The sequence below is a fragment of the Salvelinus namaycush genome, chromosome 4, assembly GCF_016432855.1.
Source record: "Salvelinus namaycush isolate Seneca chromosome 4, SaNama_1.0, whole genome shotgun sequence".
Classification (NCBI taxonomy): Eukaryota; Metazoa; Chordata; class Actinopteri; order Salmoniformes; family Salmonidae; genus Salvelinus; species Salvelinus namaycush.
Genome location: NC_052310.1, coordinates 44,168,853 through 44,193,988, shown reverse-complemented (window position 1 = coordinate 44,193,988; position 25,136 = coordinate 44,168,853). Strand labels below are relative to the sequence as shown.

The following is a 25,136-nucleotide window of genomic DNA, read 5'->3' as shown; positions in this document are numbered from 1 at the left end:
GCCTAGCCAGTCTCCAGATCTCAACCCCATAGAAAAGCCCGTGTTGCCCAGCAACAGCCCCAAAACATCACTGCTCTAGAGGAGATCTGCATGGAGGAATGGGCCAAAATACCAGCAACAGTGTGTGAAAACCTTGTGAAGACTTACAGAAAACGTTTGACCTCTGTCATTGCCAACAAAGGGTATATAACAAAGTATTGAGATAAACTTTTGTTATTGCCCAAATACTTATTTTCCAACATAATTTGCAAATAAATTCATTAAAATTCCTACAATGTGATTTTTTGGATTTCTTTTTCTCATTTTGTCTGTCATAGTTGAAGTGTACCTATGATGAAAATTACAGGCCTCTCTCATCTTTTTAAGTGGGAGAACTTGCACAATTGGTGGCTGACTAAATACTTTTTTGCCCCACTGTATGTTAGGTCCTGATACTTTACTTCATACGAGTATGTTTGCTACCTGATTTTCAAACTTTTAGTAAGCCATAGACCACTTACATTTGGGCGTAGATCTGGATATGCATGTGAATGATTGATAGATTAGGTCTACATAAACAACTTCAATGCAAGTGTTTAGGTAATCTCTCAGGTCTCTCACCTTACCCGGGCCATCAGACCCTCTGTTGGAGAAACGCCGTGACACCTATCCTCATGGCCCAGACCGGTCCAGCCTTCTCTGGCCTCTGCTAGCTCTCTGTCCCCCCTCGGACAGCAGCTTTCTCAGCTTCTGGTAATCCGGACGTTGCTTACACCCCATAACTTTGACATGGAGCAAGAACCTGGTCAACTCATCTGAGGGAGTGGGGAAGAGGAGAGAGAAAGAGAAAAATTAACAATATGCTTCACAGTCCCACTCAGTGTCTCTTATCATAGAGTTTTGATAAACACTGGCTATAACTACCAAACACACAGACACACCCCAGGTGATGTGTGTTTCAGTACACAGAAACAATCTGATGACTTTCACCCCTTCCCGCTACCTAGAGTGTACACACACAGTGGTGAGTGTGTATCACACTATATAATAGGGTTGATGCATGTCCTGAGCCTTATCTGTGGCGGCCAGCCGGGCCCTGCCACTGGAGGAGTTGCAGAGAATCAGCTCAGTCAGACAGTTACCACCATATCACATCACACAGAGACGTCACCTCATTGAGACGTGACCTCTCTTTACAGGACCAGAGATAACAGACAACAGAACACCCGAGTCTCAAAGAACTCTCTCTGGGATGGATCCTGGAGTTGTAGGAACGGATTTCTAGGATGGGGTTTTGAAAGACTGATCAAGTGTTTCACTGACACCTGGGAAACTGTGGTGTGACTGGTGTCTGACTCACCCAGAGGTGTCTGACTACTGGACTCTGACTCTGGACACATACTGACTGACTGGTACGTACAGTGCCTTGCAAAAGTATTCATCCCCCTTGGCGGTTTTCCTATTTTGTTGCATTTCAACCTGTAATTTAAATAGATTTTTATTTGGACGTCATGTAATGGGCATACACAAAATAGTCCAAATTGGTGAAGTGAAATGAAAAAAATAACTTATTTGAAAAAATTCAAAAAAATAAAAACTGAAAAGTGGTGCATGCATATGTATTCACCACCTTTGCTTTGAAGCCCTTAAATAAGATCTGGTGCAACCAATTACATTCATAAATCACATAATTAGTTAAATACATTCTGCCTGTGTGCAATCTAAGTGTCACATGATCTGTCACATGATCTTAGTATATATACGCCTGTTCTGAAAGGCCCCAGATTCTGCAACACCACTAAGCAAGGGGCACCACCAAGCAAGCGGCACCATGAAGACAAAGGAGCTCTCCAAACAGGTCAGGGACAAAGTTGTGGAGAAGTACAGATCAGGGTTGGGTTATAAAAAATTATGCGAAACTTTGAACATCCCACGGAGCACCATTAAATCCATTATTAAAAAATTGAAAGAATATGGCACCACAACAAACCTGCAAAGAGAGGGCCGCCCACCAAAACTCACAGACCAGGCAAGGAGGGCATTAATCAGAGAGGAAACAAAGTACGAAAGATAACCCTGAAGGAGCTGCAATGCTCCACAGCAGATATTGGAGTATCTCTCCACAGGACCACTTTAACTTCTTGCGAATATAGGGGGTGCTGTTTCGACTTAGCATAAATTGGTCTCCAGATTAAACTGCCTAGTACTCAATTCTTGCTCGTACAATATGCATATTATTATTATTATTGGATAGAAAACACTCTCTAGTTTCTATAGTCGTTGGAATTATGTCTCTGAGTGAAACAGAACTCCTTCTACAGCACTTTTCATGACAGGGAGTGAGATTTCAGAAATCTTGGCCCCTGTTCCCAGGTCAGTTGTAATGCCCCTGTGAATGCTATGGGGATACAAACACTGCCTACGTCTTCCTCTAGATGTCAGTAAGTGGTGACAATTTGAATGGAGTCGATTGCGCAATCAGGGCCTGTATAAAAGACCAAAGACCGGAAGTACATTTCTTTTCCTCTCTGCGCCTGACGCACGATGGATGTCGGACTGGCCTCCTTCCAAGCTGTTGTTTAGCCAGTAATATATCTCCGGTCATGTTTTTACTCGTTATAGGTGTTAAAAACATCATAAGGTAGTTAATTTAAACCGTTTTATAGCAATTTATATCCGTTTAGTGCGATTTTATGGCATTTCTGTGTGACGCACTTTGAAGAGCTGGGCACTTTTCTAGTACATGCTGAACGTTAGTGGCCATTTCGACGGGACAAGAGGACATCTTTCGACCAAAAGACGATTAGACCGGAGAAAGGATTCATTGCCCAAGATTCTGATGGCAGTTCAGCTAATAGTAAGAACTATTTATGATGATAAATCGTTGTTCTGTCGAAAAATGTTAAACGCATATACCGCCATTTTCTTTGGGGTAGCTTTGCTTTGGCGCACCATGTATTGCACAGTAAGGATAATTTAAAAAATGTAATTCAGCGATTGCATTAAGAACTAAATTGTCTTTCAATCGCTGTCCACCCTGTATTTTTTTGTCAAGTTTATGAGTATTTATGCATTAGACTAGATCACTGTCCAATATGGCGCCCGACATTTTCTGACCAGCTTGGCTACTTTTCTCATTGTATAACCACGATTTTGGTGGCTAAATATGCACATTTTCGAACAAACTCTATATGTATGTTGTAATATGATGTTACAGGAGTGTCATCTGAAGAATTCTGAGAAGGTTAGTGAAAAAATTAATACATTTTGGTGGTGATAATGCTATCGCTCTTTTTGCCGTGAATCAATGCTGGGGTAATGTTTGCACATGTGGTATGCTAATATAACGATTTATTGTGTTTTCGCTGTAAGACACTTAAATCTGAAATATTGTCTGGATTCACAGGATCTGTGTCTTTCAATTAGTGTACGCTGTGTATTTTTAAGAAATGTTTTATGATTAGTAATTAGGTAATACACGTTGCTCTCTGTATTTATTCTAGTCGAGTTGTGATGGTGGGTGCAATTGTAAACTATGATTTCTACCTGAAATATGCACATTTATCTAACAAAACCTATCCTATACAATAAATATGTTATCAGACTGTCATCTGATGAGGTTTTTTCTTGGTTAGTGGCTATCAATATCTTTATTTGGCCGAATTGGTGATAGCTACTGGTGGAGAGAAAAAATGGTGGACAAAGAAAAATGGTGTCTTTTGCTAACGTGGTTAGCTAATAGATTTACATATTGTGTCTTCCCTGTAAAACATTTTACAAATCAGAAATGATTGCTGGATTCACAAGAAGTGGATCTTTCATCTGGTATCTTCGACTTGTGATTGAATGATATTTAGATGCTACTATTTACTTGTGACGCCATGCTAGCTATGCTATTCAGCTTTTTTACTGGTGGGGGAGGTGGGGGTGCTCCCGGATCAGGGTTTCTGAGTCGGTAGAAGTTAAGCTGTACACTCCACAGAGCTGGGCTTTATGGAAGAGTGGCCAGAAAAAAATAAGCAAACACGTTTGGTGTTCGCCAAAAGGCATGTGGGAGACTCCCCAAACATATGGAAGAAGGTACTCTAGTCACATGAGACTGAAATGTAGCTTTTTGGCCATCAAGGATAATGCTATGTCTGGCGCAAACCCAACACCTCTCATCACCCCTAGAAGACCATCCCCACAGTGAAGCATGGTGGTGGCAGCATCATGCTGTGGGGATGTTTTTCAACAGCAGGGACTGTGAAACTGGTCAGAATTGAAGGAATGATGGATGGCGCTAAGTACAGGGACATTTTTGAGGTTAACCTGTTAGGCGGGCTGTCCCGACGTCGGTACACTTATGACAACATCCAGCTCTATTGCAGGGCGCGAAATTCAAAATCTATTTTTTTTAAATATTTAACTTTCACACATTAACAAGTCCAATACAGCATTTGAAAGATAAACATCTTGTCAATCCAGCCAACATGTCCGATTTTTTAAATGTTTTACAGAGAAAACACCACATATATTTATGTTAGCTCACCACCAAATAAAAAAGAGGACAGACATTTTTCACAGCACAAGTAGGATGCAAGTAGCATGCACAAGCCAACCTAACTAACCTAGAACCAACCTAAATAACCTAGAAAAAACTACCTCAGATGACAGTCCTATAACATGTTACACAATAAATCTATGTTTTGTTCAAAAAATGTGCATATTTTAGCTATAAATCAGTTTTACATTACTGCTACCATCATAGCTAGTCAGAAATCGCACGGGAGTAGCCAGAGTAAATACAGACACCAACGTCAACTACCTAATTACTCATCATAAAACATTTCAGAAAAATATATGGTGTATAGCAAAATGAAAGACAAAGATCTTGTGAATACAGACAATATTTCAGATTTTTTAAGTGTTTTACAGCGAAAACACAATATATCGTTATATTAGCTTACTGCAATGGCTAACACACAACAACATTGATTCCAAGTAATCGGTAGCGATAGCACAGCTCGACAGATATATTAAATAGCATCCCAAATTGGGTCCTTATCTTTGTTGATCTTCCATCAGAATGTTGTAAAGGGGTCCATTGTCCAGTACAGTCTTTGTTTGGGATCCAGAACGAACTATTTCCCTCTTGAATTAGCAAGCACACTGGCCGTGCGGCGCTAACCTCTCCTTCTTCAAACAATTCTTCCAAAGCATCACGTCTAAAGTCCCGAATAAATTTCAATAATATAATTAAACTATATTGAAAAAACATACTTTAGGATGATATTGTGACATGTATCAAGTCAAATCGAAGCCGGAGACTATATTCACGTATAACGACAGTTTTCCAGGAGGCAATACAAAGTCCAACTTCGCGCCTGGGAGAAAAACAATTATGGCGGTCCTCTCACTCCAAGAGGCTGTATTCAAGCCCTGAACGAGATATTCAAGTCCTTTCTGCTCTCACTTCCGCATGACACCCAGGGGAAGGCGTATGACGTGTTTCTATGGTCCCAAGTGACATGCCCTTTTATAGACAAGGTCTTGAAGAGAGACATCGATTTTGGAAATCTCAATTCCGGATAGGAAATGGGCTGTAAAAATAGTTCTGTTCCACTTAGAGAAATAATTCAAACGTTTTTAGAAACTAGAGACTGTTTTCTATCCAATAGTAGTAATAATATGCATATTGTAAGAGCAAAAATTGATTAAGAGGCCGTTTGAAAATGGGCACATATTTTCCAGTTTTTCAATACGCCCCCTGCAGCCATAAGAAGTTAACCTGTTCCATTCTTGCAGAGATTTGACACTGGGACGGGGGTTCACCTTCCAGCAGGACAATGACCCTAAGCATACTGCTAAAGCAACACTCAAGTGGTTTATGGAGAAACATTTAAATGTCTTGGAATGGCCCAGACCTCAATCCAATTGAGATTATGTGGTATGACTTAAAGATTGCTGTACCACTTGAAGGAGCTGGAGCAGTTTTGCCTTGAAGAATGGGCAGAAATCCCAGTGGCTAGATGTGCCAAGCTTATAGAGACATACCCCAAGAGACTTGCAGCTGTAATTGCTGGAAAAGGTGTCTCTACAAAGTTTTGACCATGGGAGGGTTGAATAGTTATGCACGCTCAAGTTTTTTGTTTTTTAGTCTTATTTCTTGTTTGTTTCACAATAAAACATATTTTGCATTTTCAAAGTGTGTTGTGTAAATCAAATGATACAGACCCACAAAAAAATATATATTTTATTCCAGGTTGTAAGGCAACAAAATAGGAAAAATGCCAAGGTGGGTGAATAGTTTCGCAAGCCACTGTAGGCCTTCTCACTCACATGTGGAAGCTCCACCCACAGATAGCTGCTGCACCGAGCCAGGTAGATTACCCATGAGTCTGGAAAGAGAGAGAAAAACAGGCATGAAATACAGAGGGAGAGAGGGGAAACAATGGTTTAATAGGGAGATGGAGGACAAGGAACCAGAGAGAGGGGAGAGTGTTTGCTTAGTACCTGGTCTTGGCCTCCCACGGCAGCGCCCAACACAGACAGTGGAGCAAACGGAAGCCCAACACCTCCAGGTTCCCACGTCTAGATGGAACTACTGAGAGGGGGAGAGAGAGAGCCAAAAAGAGAGGGGCGAGAGGTAGTAGAAGTTCAGAACCTGGTCTAGGAGGATAAAAACAGCTTTGATTGACAGGATGTGTTCAGAGGAAAAAAGACAATATGAAAAAGAGAGGGTATGACAGAGGCTTGTTTTGTTTTCGCAGCTGGTGTTAGTCTTTACATTTTCCTTGATCGATGTCCTGCTCTGCAGACATAGGAAGGGAAATTGGTGTGCTCAGCTCAAATGTTTGTAGCAACAAAAAGTATTTGGGTGCGGGGTTCAAAAGCCATATACTTAAAGAAAGACAAAACCTGCACTCACTGGAATATTCTTTACATTGTAATGTATTTTCTTAGACGCAGAGGTCAGAACATACGGACACGTTTCGGCGGAAGCCTTCGACAGCATGCTCCGCAGACAAACAGGGCTTTCTGAGGGGAGGAGGGCTGACTTTTTTGGTCAGTTTACTCCCGTTCTGGCCCGTTCCAGGAAACTGGATCCTTGTGGCCTTTGACATGATACAGACGCCCGCTGCATTGCCTAAAAATACACTCACACACTCGATCCCTCTCTCAGGCAGTAAAACACACACACACAGAGATGTCTGAGCCAAAATCACTACCACATGTTACAGAAGTCGACAGGGTGCTGTGCACTGGGGAGTCATCTAAATACTGATGGCTAGACTAGGCATTAATCTCTGGACTTCATTGTAAACGATGCCTTCCATCTAGTTTGAATGAAGAAGTGGACAAACCCTGCACTGAGCCAGTGTCTTTATGAAAAACTGTGGTTGAGTTCATCAATATGTCTGAAATGAGTCCACGTGAGGGGTCGAGCCCGAGGAGTTTTAGCAACTCAATACTGTAACGGCCTCACATCTCTGGAGAAATTACCTATCGACTGGCTTCATCAGAGGGAGAAATCTTGAACCAGATCCATGGATAGCATTGATCCCAGCCAGTGCTACAAGAGTGTCCGTCAGGCAGCAGCACCCAGCAGGCCAGCACTACTAGCATTGAGACGGACATTGCAGGTGTTGTTTGTTAGTTGGCTAGTGTTGTTGGTTGTAGTTAGATGCCACTGCTGGTGGTTGCCACTGCTGCTGCCTCTGTTGCCTTCATTTCTGGGATTAAACCGATTGTTTAAATCATTTATTGAATACATTATCTTAAGAGTGCAAGATGTTAAGTACTTAATTAAGTGCATAGGTCAGCATTACAGTATATTTGTTGCTGCCACATCTAATCAAGCCATTGTTGTAAACAATTATATAAAGCCTCACTGATACTGAGAGCCAGTGACACCAGCACTCAAACTGCTCCAACTCCAACAGCCACATAATAGATGAACAATTATAACTATGTTAAGCCTGCCTGTGTGAGTTCTTTGGACATATTGTCCCTGTTCACAATGGCATTCACTTTAAAGTTTGGTAGTGTATTTATGCATCTTTCCCTAACGAGAGCGGGGGCAGGATACACACACACACAATAGATGCACAGACCATGGTTTTTCAGTTAGGAAAATATGGCGCCCGGACAATGTGGCCAGGAAGATTTTAATTTACCGGCCATTTCAGAAATTTACCGGACAAATATACATTGGGTGCATAAGCGTCCACCCACCGTGCTCAGAATGACGTAAATCACATTACGATTATGGTAATGTATTTTAACAGAACACGCAACTCATGTAATGAAGCAGCCAATAAACATAATTTTCAAACATTTGTCAAAATGCAATTTGCAAGAAAACACCATTCTAAACACTAGACATGGGAAAACGCCATTCTAAACTTCGCACCTGATAGCGGTTCCTTATGTGACAGACATGAAAATCTCTGTCAGAAATTTAGAAAGAGTGGGAATCTAAAGACGCAACATCTAGAATGGTATGACTAGGATTGTGCCTTTGGCTTCTGGACAACAAAAATAAAGTTGATATTAAAACCAACAGAACAGGAGAGAAATAGCATAGCAGTGGGTCAAATAGCGAAGTAAATGAAAATATATTTGCCATAATTATATAATTACTCCTGCCTACACACAAATAAATAAGATAATTTAAAATACTTCACCAGAAAGCATGACTTAGCCACAGAGGAATCGAGAATCATTCTTTAAAAAAAGAATGGATTGTTTCAAATCACAAGCTCATACCTATTTGGGAAGCATTTAATTTGGGCAGCGCGCATGTGTAACAGTATAGCTTTCGTCCCTCTCCTCACCCCTTCCTGGGCTTGAACCAGGGACCCTCTGCACACATCAACAACAGCCACCCTCGAAGCATCGTTACCCCTCGCTCCACAAAAGCCGCGGCCCTTGCAAAGCAAGGGGAACAACTACTTCAAGGTCTCAGAGTGAGTGACGTCACCGATTGAAACGCTATTAGCGCGTACCACGCTAACTAGCTAGCCATTTCACATCGGTTCCACATGGCGATAGACCTAGTTGATTATTGAGTTGCGGCTGTCGGTGAAAAGCATATAAAATGTGTGTGAAGATAATGTGTCTTGAGTAAAATGTAAAATGTTGAGACAAGAAGGGGAGGAGTGTGGCGTAGATATAGGCAAGTCTCTCCAGAATGGTTCAGCTCTCTCCACATTTAATTGTGTGAATTGTTTGCCCTTTGATTATTATTTTTATGATTCCCCATTACATACTTCACCAGAGTTAATATACCGTTAAATTAATGTAACCAAATTATAGGAATTATGTAAAACATGTATTAATTAGTCATTTACCGTTCTCATTATCGGAGTGGAAACTTTGTTTGCAAAGTTCACAATCTGCTACACTTGTGAGAAACACGTTTTGGTTAATTTCATAACCATCATTTACGATATTTGCCAATGTTTTCATTGTATTTTGTTTGGAGTGCTCCACATGAGCAATGAGCATGTGTCTGGTTTCTCTGTCCTGATAATGTCGAGGGAGCATTTGAAAAATCTTTCCAACAGTCTCCCCCTCAATAATCACAAATCCTCAGTGTGAAAGAGCAACGGAGGTTTTAGGCCTACTGCCGCATTGGCCTTTAGGCTATGAGTTCCATGCGTTAATTTCTTTAGCCGCCAATGTATCACGGTGTATCAATGTGTCCATATTGCAGAGGCTGGTGATCTTGCATTAGTTGACTTTTAACATTTAGATTGTTATCATTTTAATTCAAACTTTTATGATTAACCACATGACAATGATTTTGAGTAATGAAAACGTTATTATTGAAATTAAACTGTTCAGTGAACGGTAGAAATGGTAGGATCGGTAGAAATGGTAGGATAAATGATAAATTGTTAACTTCCTCAAACTTGAAACTCAAGTGCCACCTATGAAGTCTTCATAAGAAAATTGCCTCCACGTTGCCTTGGTCGGATTTTGCCAATAGGCTACTTTGAAGCAAGGTAAGACATGTCTCCTAATATGAAATAAAACATTCAGGTTTCAAACAATTAAGTATGTTTTCAAAATGCATACTGCCTCCAGCTCTGATTATAAAGTGATGGGTGACGAGATGATAGCCTATTGCCTGCACTTGGATGGTGAATGGGAGCCTCGCTTCAATTACCAGTTGAGAAATACAAATAGTAGGTATTTTTAATCGTGCACCAAAACTGTTGTTAATGTGTGATGGCATTTAGAATTCTTGCAACGAATGGGCAATAAAATAAAAGCATGTTTTATTCCAGCAGCAACCAGCTGAGAAGCTGCAGGAGAAATCCCGCAAAAAAGGCTCTGCGAGTGATAGTTGTAAATAAGATACATGATGACTAATGAAAATACACACAGGCCGATTTAATTCCACTAAATTATGCAAATGAACCTATCGACCGATAAGCATGACAGTGTATTTACTTCAACTGGTATTTCCATCAATGAATAAAAGGCATTATCTTGCAATGGATATTTTTTTCTCCCGGTCATTTTGGTTGGCAAGTATTATTTAAGCGGCTTTTAATACTTTTTTTGGGTGCCAAAGGCCGGCAAGAGCCTGCTATAACGGAAACCCTGGCACAGACACAATAAATGCACACATGCATGCGGACGAGCAAACACACACACACAGTTTAGAAGGTGAACCTCAGAGCCCTACATACTCCAGGCTTGTCATAGAGGAGTTAGGTGACAATGTAGTGGGTTGTCATCTCCTACTGTTATTCAGATTTCCGAAAGCATGGTGTCACACTCTTAACCCTCTCAGTTGGAATGTCTGTGTTCCGAAGCATCCCGCTCCAATAGGTGATAATTAGCTCAGAGTTCAGCGGTGTATCACTCTGTGTTCAATCTCCGCCCTCGTCATGGCAACCTATCAACATCTACCCGGTGAGTTTGATGAGAGGTGAGATGGGAGGACAGGATCTTGAGCAAAAAGTAGTCTTGCTCCTCGTCAAAATCTGCATGCATTTCAATTGCCATTTGACCCAAAGAAACTCCGAAACTGCCTTACAACATAGAGGTCAAGTACGAGCAGCTATCATATACAATTTATCTGCCTGGAATATAAAAAAAATGGTTTGTTTATCAACTGTATTTAAAAATGGGAAACTTTACCAAATGGCCTCTTGATTGACCAATTCCAATAGTGGTGTACTGTAGACCTAACGACAGCGTTAGATATATAAAAGGACTTATGAATGTCAGTAGTGGTTAGAAGAAGATCACTGCATAAGCACATATTTTCATCTTATACTCTCTACCTACTTTGGTTTGTAGAAGATTCATGACCCCTGGGCCATAGAAGCAAAGGAATATTTCACCTGTACAACAGCTTCTACTGTTTAGGCTAGACCGAAGGGTTGGAATGAGGACCATATGCAACTGCCTGTATGTGACACGAGAACAAATTGTGCTAGGTGTGAGTGAGTGTACTTCAATGTAAAAGAACAGACCTGTGTTTGAACCAGTCCTGTGATTTAAGCGTCATTCCTATCTAAACTCTTATTACATCAAATACACAATGAGAACAGCCATAGACGGACAACTGAGAACATGTTGAAGTAAGTTCTGCCTGCAACATATGGGCTTGTATGGAACTGTGAAGTTCAATCAGTGTTTTTTTCAGCAGCGGTGGCGGTGGCCATGGTTTTAGAGAGACAAAATGTTGCCACATTAAAACTAATTTCCTGCAATTCTACACATTTTGCCATGGGGCCAAGAAAACATTTTCAGTTTAAAAGCTAATTTCCTTAAATTATGCAAGTTCTTATGCTATCCAGTATATTTTCTACATAATTTATACAGTATATGGTTTCAGCCATTTAAGTTTACACTGAAAATGTTTTACCATCCCCAAATGTTTTCTTCCAAAAAAAAGAGAAATACATTTATTTATTTTTGTGTGTTATTTTATTTTGTGGCTGTGTACCTCTGCTAAATGTATATATGGAAAACAATGATTACAATACATGGGCCCAACATCCACCTTTTCATTCAGAGAACATCCAACAGAAAAACACAAGTTCAGCATACCCCCCACCCTCCTCTCTCTCTCTCTAAAGCATATTAAAAAGGACATGTTTGCCTTTATCAATATCGCTGCATGAACATCTTGTCTGTTTTGGTCCATATCGACAACATCGATAGAAACAGTGGCACGGCGATTAGGGAGTCTAGCCACACTCGTTCAGTGTATCGAACCTTAACGCCTTCCTCTGCTCTGAGCAAGCAGAGAGGTTATCAGTGGCCAGTCCCTCACTAACCAAACATCAAAGCCTTAATTAATGGGGGATGAATACACAATGCAGGTTATGACTTTAGCTAATTAGGGAATTGTTAAATGAAGTCCGTGTCGGGGGAATGTGGGCCAGGGAGAATCAATGTCCAATAAAAAGGACTATGTATGCAATTTTCCAGCTAATGTGTTTCCGATAACTACTGAGGGAGGTTTTAAAGCAAGGGACGAAGGGGGCTTCACTTTACATTATGCATTGATAAACAAGTACTCTGCCAACTGAAAGATACAGTAATGCAGTTTGTACATAGCAAGATACATCTGTGCAAGATCATTGGCCATACAGTCAATACAAGAGAAATCTACTGTCCACAAATCCATGTATGTTTACCCAGAAACCTTTCAAAACACAATAGCTTTTTTTTCACCTGAAACATTGAATGTTCATAACAATGAAATTACACTTTACCGACTCCATTTTGAGCATCTATGCTGGTGTACTCTACGATTCCGTTGTGTCCCTTCTTTGGGTTTTCCTTGTTCTCCTAGTGCACTCCGTCTGGGCTGTATCTGTAGGACAGGCCGTTGTCAGCCAGGTAACACATGTACAACAGATAATAAATAGACTATGTGTAGATATCTTACAAGTAGAAGCTTAACACAATGCTCAATATTAAAATAACTTGAAACAGTTGTCTATGTATGTTTTGTACACAGTACAAGAAATGCCTTCAATAGACATGCCTACTGTACTTAGACAGCGCTAGTGCTAACCTTGGCTGGGTCTGTGTGACCAAGCATTAGGTTGGCCTTCTTTATGTCTGCATGGACATACTCGTTGTCATGGATATAATCAAGGACATCCAGCTGTAGGAGGACAAGCAGTAGGTGAAATCCTTGTGACATGCAGCAATGGATGATGGAGAGGATGTCACATTCTTCGTCCTCCTCGTCTGAGGAGGAGTAGGAGATATCGGACCAATACGCAGCATGGTGAGTATTCATATTTATTAGAATACTTTTCACTAAAGAACAAAAACAATAAACTGACAAAATAAACGAAGACGCAACAGTCCCGAAATAGTGAACACTAAACACAGGAACAATCACCCACAACCCACAATACAAAACAGGCTACCTAAATATGGTTCCCAATCAGAGTTAACGACAACCACCTGCCTATGATTGAGAACCATATCAGGCCAAACACATAGAAATAGACAAACTAGACATACAACATAGAATGCCCACTCAGATCACACCCTGACCAAACAAAACATCTAAACATACAAAGCAAACTATGGTCAGGGCGTGACAGAGGATAGTAGAGTACGAGTCTCACCAGGACACGTCCTAGCTGTAGCACTGTGTGTTTCTTTAGCTTGTCACCATTTCTCTCACACACTGCCCAGGCGGTCCATCGCCATGAACCTGTACCTGAACAGGGCAAAGGTCAAGGAGAAGGGGTAAAATAATCTCGAACACACTTCCCAACCCCAGTGTGAGGGATTATTGACCAAGTACCATCATCATCATCATCATCAGGACCATGGTCAGTAGTACCTGGTTCTGTTGTGTTCTGCTAGTCCTGATCCCCAGTTTGCAGGGATCCCCAGGAAGTCCAGCTTCTTGCTCCTCTTCCACATCAGCACTGAAACAACTGCAGGACAGAATTACGAGGGACACAAAAATCAAACATGTATTGGGTCTTACATATACATAAAATATTTACAACATATGTAATGTATTTTCACCAGTGCAAAGTGTGCACCTATTTTGTTCTACAGGAATAGCGGACACAAAAAAAAGTTCAAAAACAGAACACTACATATTTGCTTTTTGCCTTATTGTTTTATTCATTACTTGTTGCATTCATTATTTACCTTTGTTTTTTTGTTTTATTTACCTTTGTAATTTTGTTTTATGATGCTAGTGCTGAGCAAATATGGCCAAGTGCCCAAAATACAATCCTAGGGGGCCTGAGCCTTTGGTCTTAAAAGTTATACAACAAATTGGGAAGTGAGGTTCAGGTTGACTCTGTCCGAACTGTTCGCAAAACACCTATGACCAGACAAAGGAAATATGGAAAGGTATGTCTAAGCCAGACACACAGCCATGCACTTTTAATCATAGCGAAAAACCCACACTGACAGACAGAGAGAAACAGACAGACAGGCAGGCACACACACAGTGAACATGAAGCCTGTCTTGGAGTGGTGGCTGGCCTGACTGGCTCTCCACCAGACTGGCAGGTGGTCAGGGGCCCAGTGGAGAAGCAGGCATCATTATGTGTGATTGGGTCCCTCTCTATGAATTAGAACTCAAACAAGCAGGGACGGGGCTAACTGCCACTGAGGTGCATGTTTGCTTTGGCTTATTAATTACACCAGGCAGCAGTCTTCATGTCTATGGCCTCTTCATCAGCCAAGTACACTCTTGCTGCACTGGGCCTGGCTGCTCATATAAGAGGTAGCCTAAAACAGGTTTTGTTATAACCAAACCGTATGTAGTCTATGTGGGATAAAGGATAAGAATTCTTGACCATATGTCTGCTGCATCATTATGTTGAATGATTGAAGTTGTTGATACTCATTGTTCTCAGGTTTAGTTTCCCTCAGATAGAACTTGAGCTCAGAAAACAGAGGCCTATTCACATGGTAATCCTGCAGACACAATGAAATAAGAGGGTCAAATAAGAGGAAAAATGGAAATAGCCTAGGCAGGCAATATTTCAATAAAAGACATGCTGAAAGCTGTTGCATGTGCTCCCTTAAACTTATAGGCTGAAGCCAGCAGTTCCTCATTGTCACTTTCCATATCCAAGAAAACCCAGTGAGGAGAGCAAGCAAGAGAGAAATACAAAGTGAGAGAGCAACAGCGCCTAACATTAAATGATTGTGGTTAAGTCAAACTGTCATCATCTCTCGATTATCTCTGATCATATGACAATGCCTACACATAGGTGTTAATGCCTTGACTCACACAACACCATCAGGCATTCCTGTATTCACCACTTTAATCACAAAATTAGAGTCCTCCCCAACAGGTGTGTCCACTTCCTGCAAAGCTGAAGGGAGAGAGGGAAGAAGGGAGAGAGAGAAAATGTAAGAGACGGAAAAAAGGAGGGAGAGAGATAGGGTGTAAGAGAGAAAGGGGAGAGCAAAAGAGAGAGGGGATAGAGAGACGAAGAAAAACAGAGGGACACAGAGATAAATAAACCGTGATAAACATGACAGTAATTTCGAAGCAATCAGATGTACCCCAGTTTTTGTGGTCTGTTGGTGATGTGTTTACACCCAAAACACAAATCTGTGATTGCTGGTCATGCGTTTTGCTCCATAAATTGGGGTCACCACTCTTGTCACTCAAAGAGGGGTGTGTGTGTGTGTGTGTGTGTGTGTGTGTGTGTGTGTGTGTGTGTGTGTGTGTGTGTGTGTGTGTGTGTGTGTGTGTGTGTGTGTGTGTGTGTGTGTGTGTGTGTGTGTGTGTTGGGGAGGGAGGGAGGGGGGGTTGAGAATCAGTGATAACTTGATGGATTGACATACTAGTCTGGTTACCTACCTAGGTAGATCAATCCAAAGCCTCCTTGACCAATTATTTTGCCCAGTCTCCATCGCTTCTTCTCTGTGTAAAACTGTCTGGTAGGGGTGCAGGTAATACTCACTTCCTGGGAGGGTCCATGGAGATAGCTAGCAATAGCAACCTATTTTGGAGTTAACATTACAGAGAGTCAAGTTAGTTGGCCACTAATAGTGGCAATAGTATGGATACAGAGTATTGACATGTGGTCAACAGATGCAGCTATAGCTACCTAACTAGCCTGCAAAGTATAAGCTGAGAAGAGAGGGCATAGACCTGAAACAAAACTGGAAGTCAGTAAAATATGGAAATTGGCCAGCAGATTAGCCTAGCTACTAGTAGCTAACAGACCATCTCGACTAGTTGAGGCAGAAAGCAAGCTTTTATTCTCGACCATATATTTAGCTAGGGTTAGAGCTACCGGTACTAGATATGATCAATAAACAAATGTTGGGTCCAAAGTTAGCAAGCTAGCTTGGTTGCTCTCCCCAAAGAAAAATCTACTCCATCTGGTTCTTCGACAGCTGCTGTCAAAACTGTTAGATTTCCTTAAACTTTGTCCATCCCGCTGTGTGATAGGCCAAAAATCAACCAGTGAAATCTAGGAAGCAATGGCTCTGGATATTCACCCACCAATGACTGCAACAGCAAGTTCCATATGACAGGTTTATATTACTTTCAGTCATCCTCAAACATCTGGCCTGGGGTGCTTTCAGTGGGTGCAACATTACAGAACGTTCTGGCAAAACTGTGTAGAACAGAAACGCTCTGTCATTTAGACTAGGCCAGGGAATTGTAACAATTTGAGTGATTTGTAAGAAAGAGACCTCCCAGTCAACACGGTGGGTTCGGGCCTATTACATTTGATACTTAGGGGACTAGGCATTGACTTGGACTCGGGGGGACTTCATGAGGGCCGAGCTCTTCCCAAGTCCGGAGAATCATATTACTTTGGGTTCCAGCTAATGGTACTCGGGCCAAGTCCACCTCAGCATATCTAGCCTGAAACTTTTTTCAGAAGTTGGGTTATATGAGGTTTTTATTCGGCATGTGTATTGTATTTCATAAAAACAAAATAGTGAAACATTTATAATTTGGCACATCTATACGTTATATTTTTTAGATAAAACTAACCTAAATACATTCAAATAATTTATTAAAAAACTATGTTTTGCAATGAAGGTCTACAGTAGCCTCAACAGCACTCTGTAGGCAGTGGAGATTTTAGAATGCACAGTGAAATCGGGAAGTATTCAGACGCCTTGACTTTTTCAAAATGTTGTTACTTTACAGCCTTATTCTAAAATTGATTAAATTGTTTTCCCCCCCTCATCTACCCACAATACCCCGTAATGACAAAGAATTTATTTTTTATTTTTGTGTATATATATATATATATATACACAAAAATAAAGAATGAAATCACATTTACATAAGTATTAAGACCCTTTACTCGGTACTTTGTTGAAGCACCTTTGGCAGCGATAATAGCCTCAAGTCTTCTTGGGTATGACGCTACAAGCTTGGCACACCTGTATTTGGGGAGTTTCTCCCATTCTTCTCTTCAGATCCTCTCAAGCTCTGTCAGGTTGGATGGGGAGTGTTGCTATACAGCTATTTTAAGGTCTCTCCAGAGATGTTCGATCAGGTTCAAGTCCGGGCTCTGGCTGGGCCACTCAAGGACATTCAGAGACTTGTCTCGAAGCAACTCCTGCATTTTCTTGGCTGTGTGGTTAGGGTTGTTGTCTTGTTAGAAGGTGAATCTCTGCCCCGGTCTGAGGTCCTGAGCACTCTAAAGCAGGTTTTCATCAAGGATCTCTCTGTACTTTGCTCTGTTCATCTTTCCCTCAATCCTGACTAGTCTCCCAGTCCCTGCTGCTGAAAAACATCCCCACAGCATGATACTTCCACCAACATACTCCACCGTAGGGATGATGCCAGGTTTCCTCCAGACATGACGCTTGGCATTCAGGTCAGAGTTCAATCTTGGTTTTATCAGACCAGAGAATCTTGTTTCTCATGGTCTGAGAGTACTTTATGTGCCTTTTGGCAAACTCCAAGCGGGCTGTCATGTGCCTTTTACTGAGGTGTGACCCCCAGGTTCTTGGTCACCTCTCTGATCAAGGCCCTTCTCTCCTGATTGCTCAGTTTGGCTGGGCGGCCAGTTCTAGGAAGAGTCTTAGTGGTTCCAAACGTCTTCCAGTTAAGAATGATGTAGGCCACTGTGTTCTTCGGGAACTGCATTGCTGCAGAAATGTTTTGGTACCCTTCCCCAGATCTGTGCCTCTGCACAGCCCTGTCTCGGCACTCTACGTACAATTCCTTTGACCTCATGGCTTGGTTTTTGCTCTGACATGCACTGTCAACTGTGGGGCCTTAGATAGACAGGTGTGTGCCTTTCCAAATCATGTCCAATCAATTGAATTTACCACAGGTGGACTCTAATCAAGTTGTAGAAACATCTCAAGGATGATCAATGGAAACATGATGCTCCTGAACTCAATTTCGAGTCTCATAGCAAAGGGTGTGAATACTTATGTAAATAAGGTATTTCTATTTTTGGTTATTTTATCAACTTGAAAAAAAATCAAAAAACCTTTTTCTTTTTAGGGGAACTATTTATTTAATCCATTTTAGGATAAGGCTGTAACGTAAGAAAATGTGGAAAATAGTCAAGGGGTCTGAATACTTTCTGAATGCACTGTAAATGGTGGGCAGAAAAAAAGCCAGCAAAGCCACTACACAACACAACAATAAACAATACATTCATTGCACTAACGGTGACAAACGATGCACACAAACTATTAGGGCCTATGTAAAGCTGTCCCAACAGCAGAGCTTTATTTTCAGCACCATGGAGTGAATCCTTACCACCGCTAAACCTGGCTATCTGCTGAGCCTTGTCTGGCACCGAAACAGTTCATTCAGCCTCATTTACTGCTTTAAAAGAAATGTATATGGCTGACTTGCTTAAACACATTTCAGAACATGGGTTGTTCTTACAGTATTCTCCCTGTACACCAAGTCAGAACCATAGGATTAATAAAGGGGGCATATAAGCATACAATGAAAGCTCTTACAATATTAGACTATTACATTTCTCTAAAACAGGCTATAGGCTACATGTGCACCACCAAGTCAGAACAGTAGGCTAAGGATTCAGAGCTATCTATCTAATAGAACTCAGAGGGTTTTCTTTAATGGAAGCTTCTCTAATGTCAAACATGTTAAGTGTGGTGTACCGCAGGGCTGCTCTTTAGGCTCTCTACTATTTTCTATTTTTAGCAATGACCTGCCACTGGCATTAAACAAAGTATGTGTGTCCATGTATGCTGATGAATCATCCATATACGCATCAGCAACCACAGCTAATGAAGTCACTGAAACCCTTAACAAAGAGTTGCAGTCTGTTTTGGAATGGGTGGCCGGTAATAAACTGGTCCTGAACATCTCTAAAACTAAGAGCATTGTATTTGGTAGAAATCATTCCTTAAGTTTTAGACCTCAGCTGAATCTGGTAATGAATGGTGTGGCTGTTGAACAAGTTGAGGAGACTAAATAACTTGGTATTACCTTAGATTGTAAACTGTCATGGTCAAAACATATAGATTCAATGGTTGTAAAGATGGGGAGAGGTCTGGCCGTAATAAAGGGATGCTCTGCTTTTTTGACACCACACTCTATAAAGCAAGTTCTGCAGGCTCTATGTTTATCTAATCTTGATTATTGTCCTTTCGTGTGGTCCAGTGCTGCAAGGAAATACCTAGTTAAGATGTAGCTGGCCCAGAACAGAGCGGCACGTTTTGCTCATAATTGTAATCAGAGGGCTGATATAAATACTATGCATGCCAGTCTCTTTGGCTAAGAGTTGAGGAGAGACAGACTGCATCACTTCTTCTTTTTAGAAGAAACATTAACGTGTTGACAATCCCAAATTGTTTAAATAGTCAATTTACACACACACTTATCCCAGCAGACATTCCACAAGGGGTATTTTCACAGTCTCCAAATCCAGAACAAATTCAAGAAAGCGTACAGTATTATATAGAGCCCTTATTGTATGGAACTTCCTTCCATCTCATATTTCTCAAATAAACAGCAAACCTGGTTTCAAAAAACAGATTAAGCAACACCTCACACCAATGCCTCTCCCCTATTTGATCTAGATAGTTTGTGTGTATGCATTGATATGTAGGCTACGTGTGCCTTTAAAAAATGTATGTAGTTCTGTCCTTGAGCTGTTCTTGTCTATTGATGTTCTGTATTATGTCATTCTGTATTATGTTTCATGTTTTGTGTGGACCCCAGGAAGAGTAGCTGCTGCTTTTGCAACAGCTAATGGGGATCCTAATAAAATACCAAATACCAAGTTATGAGGGAGAAAGGGACCAAATTATTAAGTTGAGCAAATTCTTCTTGTGTGCAAAAGTTGTCATCAAACTTTGTCATCAAAGTCATACTCTGGGTACATTGATGCGACTTTTATTAACTCAAATATATATACTTTTTTACATTGTTTGCAAACTGATATATATATATTTTTTAGCTAAACAGGTGGGGCTGAAAACAGGTGGGGCTAGCTTCCGTCATACTCTGGGTACATTGACTTAGGTGGCTCACCTAGGAGGCTCATGGTTATCACCCCCTTCCATAGACTTGCACAGTAATTATGACAATTTCCAGAGGACATCCTCCAACCTATCAGAGCTCTTACAGCATTAACTGACATGTTGTCAACACAATCAAAGGATCAGAGAATTAATCTAGTAATGAAAGCATAAGCTACAGCTTGCTAGCACTGTAGTGCATAAAATGTGGTGAGTATTTGACTCAAAGAGAAAGAAATACAATAGTTGGACAGTTTGGAACAAATTGAACAAATGTATTCAAAAATATAGGTAGCAAGTGAGAGAGAGAGATAGAGGGGTGGAGATAGAGAGAGAGCTATATAAAAATATATATACTTTCACTTACTTAGGTAGCAAATGTAGCTAGCTAGTTTAGCCTACTCAAACACCCAGCTCAAACAGAGAACTATGTTAGCTAGCTGGCTATGGCAATCCAACACTGGAACTCTTCCAAGACAAGATAAGCTTTTGGTTATACAAATGTATTGTCACCGGGGCCCGCCTGTGTAACTGCTAAACTGCTTATTGACTGTACTGCACAATTATAGCGGTTTAAATCAAATCAAATGTTATTTGTCACATGCGCCGAATACAACAGGTGTAAACCTTACCATGAAATGCTTACTTACAAGACCTTAACCAACAATGCAGATTTATGAAAATAGAGTTAAGAAAATATTTACAAAATAAACGTAGGTAAAAAATACAATAAAATAACAATAATGAGGCTATATACAGGAGGTACCGGTACCGAGTCAATGTGCAGGGGTACACGTTAGTAGAGGTAATTTGTACATGTAGGTAGGGGTGAAGTGACTATGCAAAGATAATAAACAGCGAGTAGCAGCAGTGTAAAAATAAAGGGGGTGGTCAGTGCAAATAGTCTTGGTGGCCATTTTGATTAATCGTTCAAAAGTCTTATGGCTTGGGGGTAGAAGCTATCAAGGAGCCTTTTGGACCTAGACTTGGCACTCCAGCACCGCTTGCCGTGTGGTAGCAGAGAGAATAGTCTATGACTTGGGTGACTGGAGTATTTGACAATTTTTGGGGTCTTCCTCTGACCGCCTGGTATATAGGTCCCGTATGGCAGGAAGCTTGGCCCCAGTGATGTACTGGGCTGTACACACTACCCTCTGTAGTGCCTTTACTAACGCGTTAGTTCTATTAGCTATGTTGACTATGACATTACTTTAGCTAATATGGTGAAGATGTAGGGTATGTGTAGCGGTTATGATATGAAGGATTGGCTTGGAAGTTTTTTTCCGCCTGGTCACAGACAGCTGATGTGTTCATTGAAGTTCACAAGCGAAGGGAAAAGGTGAGAGGAGAGTGTGTAGATGCGAGAAGGAATACAATGAGCTGTTTGTATGTGGCTATGAAAGTGAACTGTTTGCTTGTAATCAGGGGTGTATTCATTCTGACGATTCAGTTGAAAAAAGTTTCTTAAACGGAAGCAAACAGAACGAAACGGGGATAAACGTACCTGAATTTGTCCAATAGAAACTCTAGTTTGCAACTGTTGGACTAATGAATACACCCTAGATCAGCTAGATGCAGGCAAGATTGTGCACGGTGGTATTTAATGTGTCATTTTCTCTAAACCTGTGCACCTACGTTGTAAACTTTCATTCATAGGCTAGGTTGTAGCAACCTCATGATGGGTATATGTAAAATTAGAGTATCATGTAGTAGCCTAAACCTATCAATAAAACTCAGCGAATGGAATATGACTGACAGTAATCAAATATGCTGTAATAGAAATAAGCCCATGCTCACAAAAAAATGTATAATCGTCCATCTGAAACGGCACTGACCGCCACTGTTACGGCACTGAACGCCAATAGGCTATAGCCTTTCTTTTTTTTTTAGGCCTATCTATAAATGCCTATACGTCCTGACAAAATACACCATATTAGTGGCCTAATGTAACTTTCTGGGGCTTGTAAACTGTTGAGAATATATCCATAACTAATCTAAATGATTTTTTAATCAGGGCTTTATTTCGGCATGAAACCCGAAAGATCGTTTGAGCGGTCAGTCAAATTAACCTACATCACTGCAGTTTACAGCCTAGACAATGTTTGTGTAGTAAAAATGATAAATTCCTCATTGCACTGTGTTGTTGTAGCCTAGAAGATAGAATAATTGTCTATTATAAAAATGTACGCCTAATGATATCAATAGTGGAGCGTGCTTGGCGACCGCAGAGCTACCTAGGCTGAAGAAGTGATGCAGGCTACCATGTATGTTGAATAATAGCAATAGCCTATTAAGCTAATAAAAATGTAGTCTATAGCATCTTAAAACACCAAAAGAAATAACGATCATGACAGTCAATGGAAAAAAAATCACCCGAAACGTCGTGATTGTGGGTTTGATTCCCAGGCCACGAACGGAAAATGAATGCATGCATACTGTCGCTTTGGATAAAAGTGTGTGCTTAAATGTCACATTTAATATTTTTGCACACCTCATATTTGTGAGACGTCGAACATTTTCCTTCATGGAAATGTTGACAGTAGCTATGGGCTGCCTGCACATTCTGAGAAGACGGAAGAAAATAAAACAGCTATTTAAACCAGGTAAGTTATGAATTTTATCACCAACTGTGTAACTTTGTCATAGTGTTTCTTGGTCATAACAGAGGTTGCATGCCAAATGTTTGCTGAACATTTGAGATCTCAGATCACCAAGTCAACAATAGGCTACTATTTCCTGTCTGTTTTACAAATCTGTGCTTGTAATTTTCAACATAGCATATAGCAGCATACATGTATCATCAATTGCCAACATCAATGCTTGCTGAAGTACTGTTAACCTTAATAGAGAGCTATCATGACCTCTAAAGGAACCAAAAACACAGCAGCGGTTGCCTCCACTGCTCGAGAAGTCTGCATTGCAGCTCGAGCCGGCCGGCCTCGGCGCCTGAATGTGCAACGGGTCGTTGTGACAGTCAGTCAGTTGGTTAACAGTCGAGCCCCGCCGCATAAGATACCAAAAAGTTCAAAATAGGTAATTTTATTTGTAGTATTGTATTTCATTGCAGTCGCTAATTAGTTTGTGACATTGTAGCGAGCTTCATTTCTGGACTGATCATGGTTGTTGTTAAAGTTTCTCCATTAACATCAGCTAACATCACTGTTAGCTAGCTATCTTAGCTAACTGTTAGAGACTAGGTAGCTAGCTAAGTCAATACGTTTAGGGTCTAGCCTATGTGATATTAGGTAGCTAATTGAGCTAGCAAGTTTTTGTTTGTTAAACGTTGGTAGTCTATATAAGACTAGGCAAGACAGCACACGGTTAACATTTCTAGCTAGCTAACAGTCACAGTTAGCTACGCTATCTAGCTAACGTTAGGTAGCAAGCTTTGTCCAGTGAGTCAGAAATGACTCGCCTGACCACAAGCGCTCCAAGCTTCAATAATGATTATGATAATGGTTTATTTTGTTTCATGTGTACAATGGAAACTAAAAGCTGAATTTCAGTATAATATTTATTTATATATGGTGCTTCTGTGTAACGTTAGCTACCTGAATGATTTGGATCTAGCTTCTGTTAGTGGTCGACCATAAAACAATAAATAGTTTTGCGAAACTATTCATGGTTGACCCTATACAGCCAGTTGGTCAATCAGCTGCTGTCTTCTTTCATGGAAAAGCAAATCTATTAAAACATTAATTAAACTATAAGTATAATGTAATACAACATTCTCTAGATTGAATAATTACCATTATGCGCCTTATACTCGACTGTTCACAGCCAGAAACGTATGTGTGACACAACAGTTAACATTCATAATAATGTATTATTTGTTGAACAACTACAATCCATCCATTTTGGTTTACAATACATTTGAACTTCCCACTGATAATAACTATACGTATAAAGTAAAACAACATTGTATAGGTTGAATGATGAGTTTTTCCAGCTGACCCCATTCCTCACTTGAACCCCTTGAAGCGGTGCTCTACAATACATGTCTTCTTGTTTGTCTCCCTACCACCAGACTCTGCCTCTCCACCCTTAAACTGTCTCCACATTCCACCATCGTGCGCCAAATGCTCAAAATGTCAATCTGAAGGCTGGCAACCTGAGCCAGAGATGGTGTGGTTGGACAGTAAATGAGTCAATCTCAAATATTTGAACTGTTCAATGTGTGTAGACTTTCACTAGGCACTGTATACCCATTGATTCTTGAAGAAAATAAGTTATAAATGCTTGTTGAGCTTAGTTGAACTGTTCTTTCCCATCAGAACCTAACATAGGCCTGTTTAATTGAAAACAAACATTTTATAGCCTCAAAACATGATTAAAACTGTCATTGTTATATAATGGATGGCCAGTCCTTGCATCCATAGCTCCTACATATGTATGATCAGTGCTATCTGGAATCCTTGGTACTTCCTACCCTAAACCATAACCCTTACCTTAACCTTACACATATCCAAATCACTTACCTAACCTTAACCATTTTAAATGTCAATTTCAATGGAGTAGGGACATCCGAAGGATTCTGAATAGCACAGATCATATGTTTATCATCTGAGAGCTGTATCCATGAATACTGGGCAGGGGACACAAGATAAGAGAGATCAAAGATAGTTGATATTTTCAGAGGAACATTGATCCGAGGCCTCGGCGGCCAGCTGCCAGTTGCCCATCCCTAACCTAGAGTCCTGATATTCTTTGCA

At 40.7% G+C, this 25,136-nt stretch overlaps 1 pseudogene; it reads right to left on the bottom strand.

Annotated features, from left to right (window-relative positions):
* Positions 1 to 651: 651 nt before the first annotated feature.
* On the bottom strand, positions 652 to 24,493 carry LOC120045884 (annotated as a pseudogene).
* Between the last annotated feature and the right edge of the window lie 643 nt (positions 24,494 to 25,136).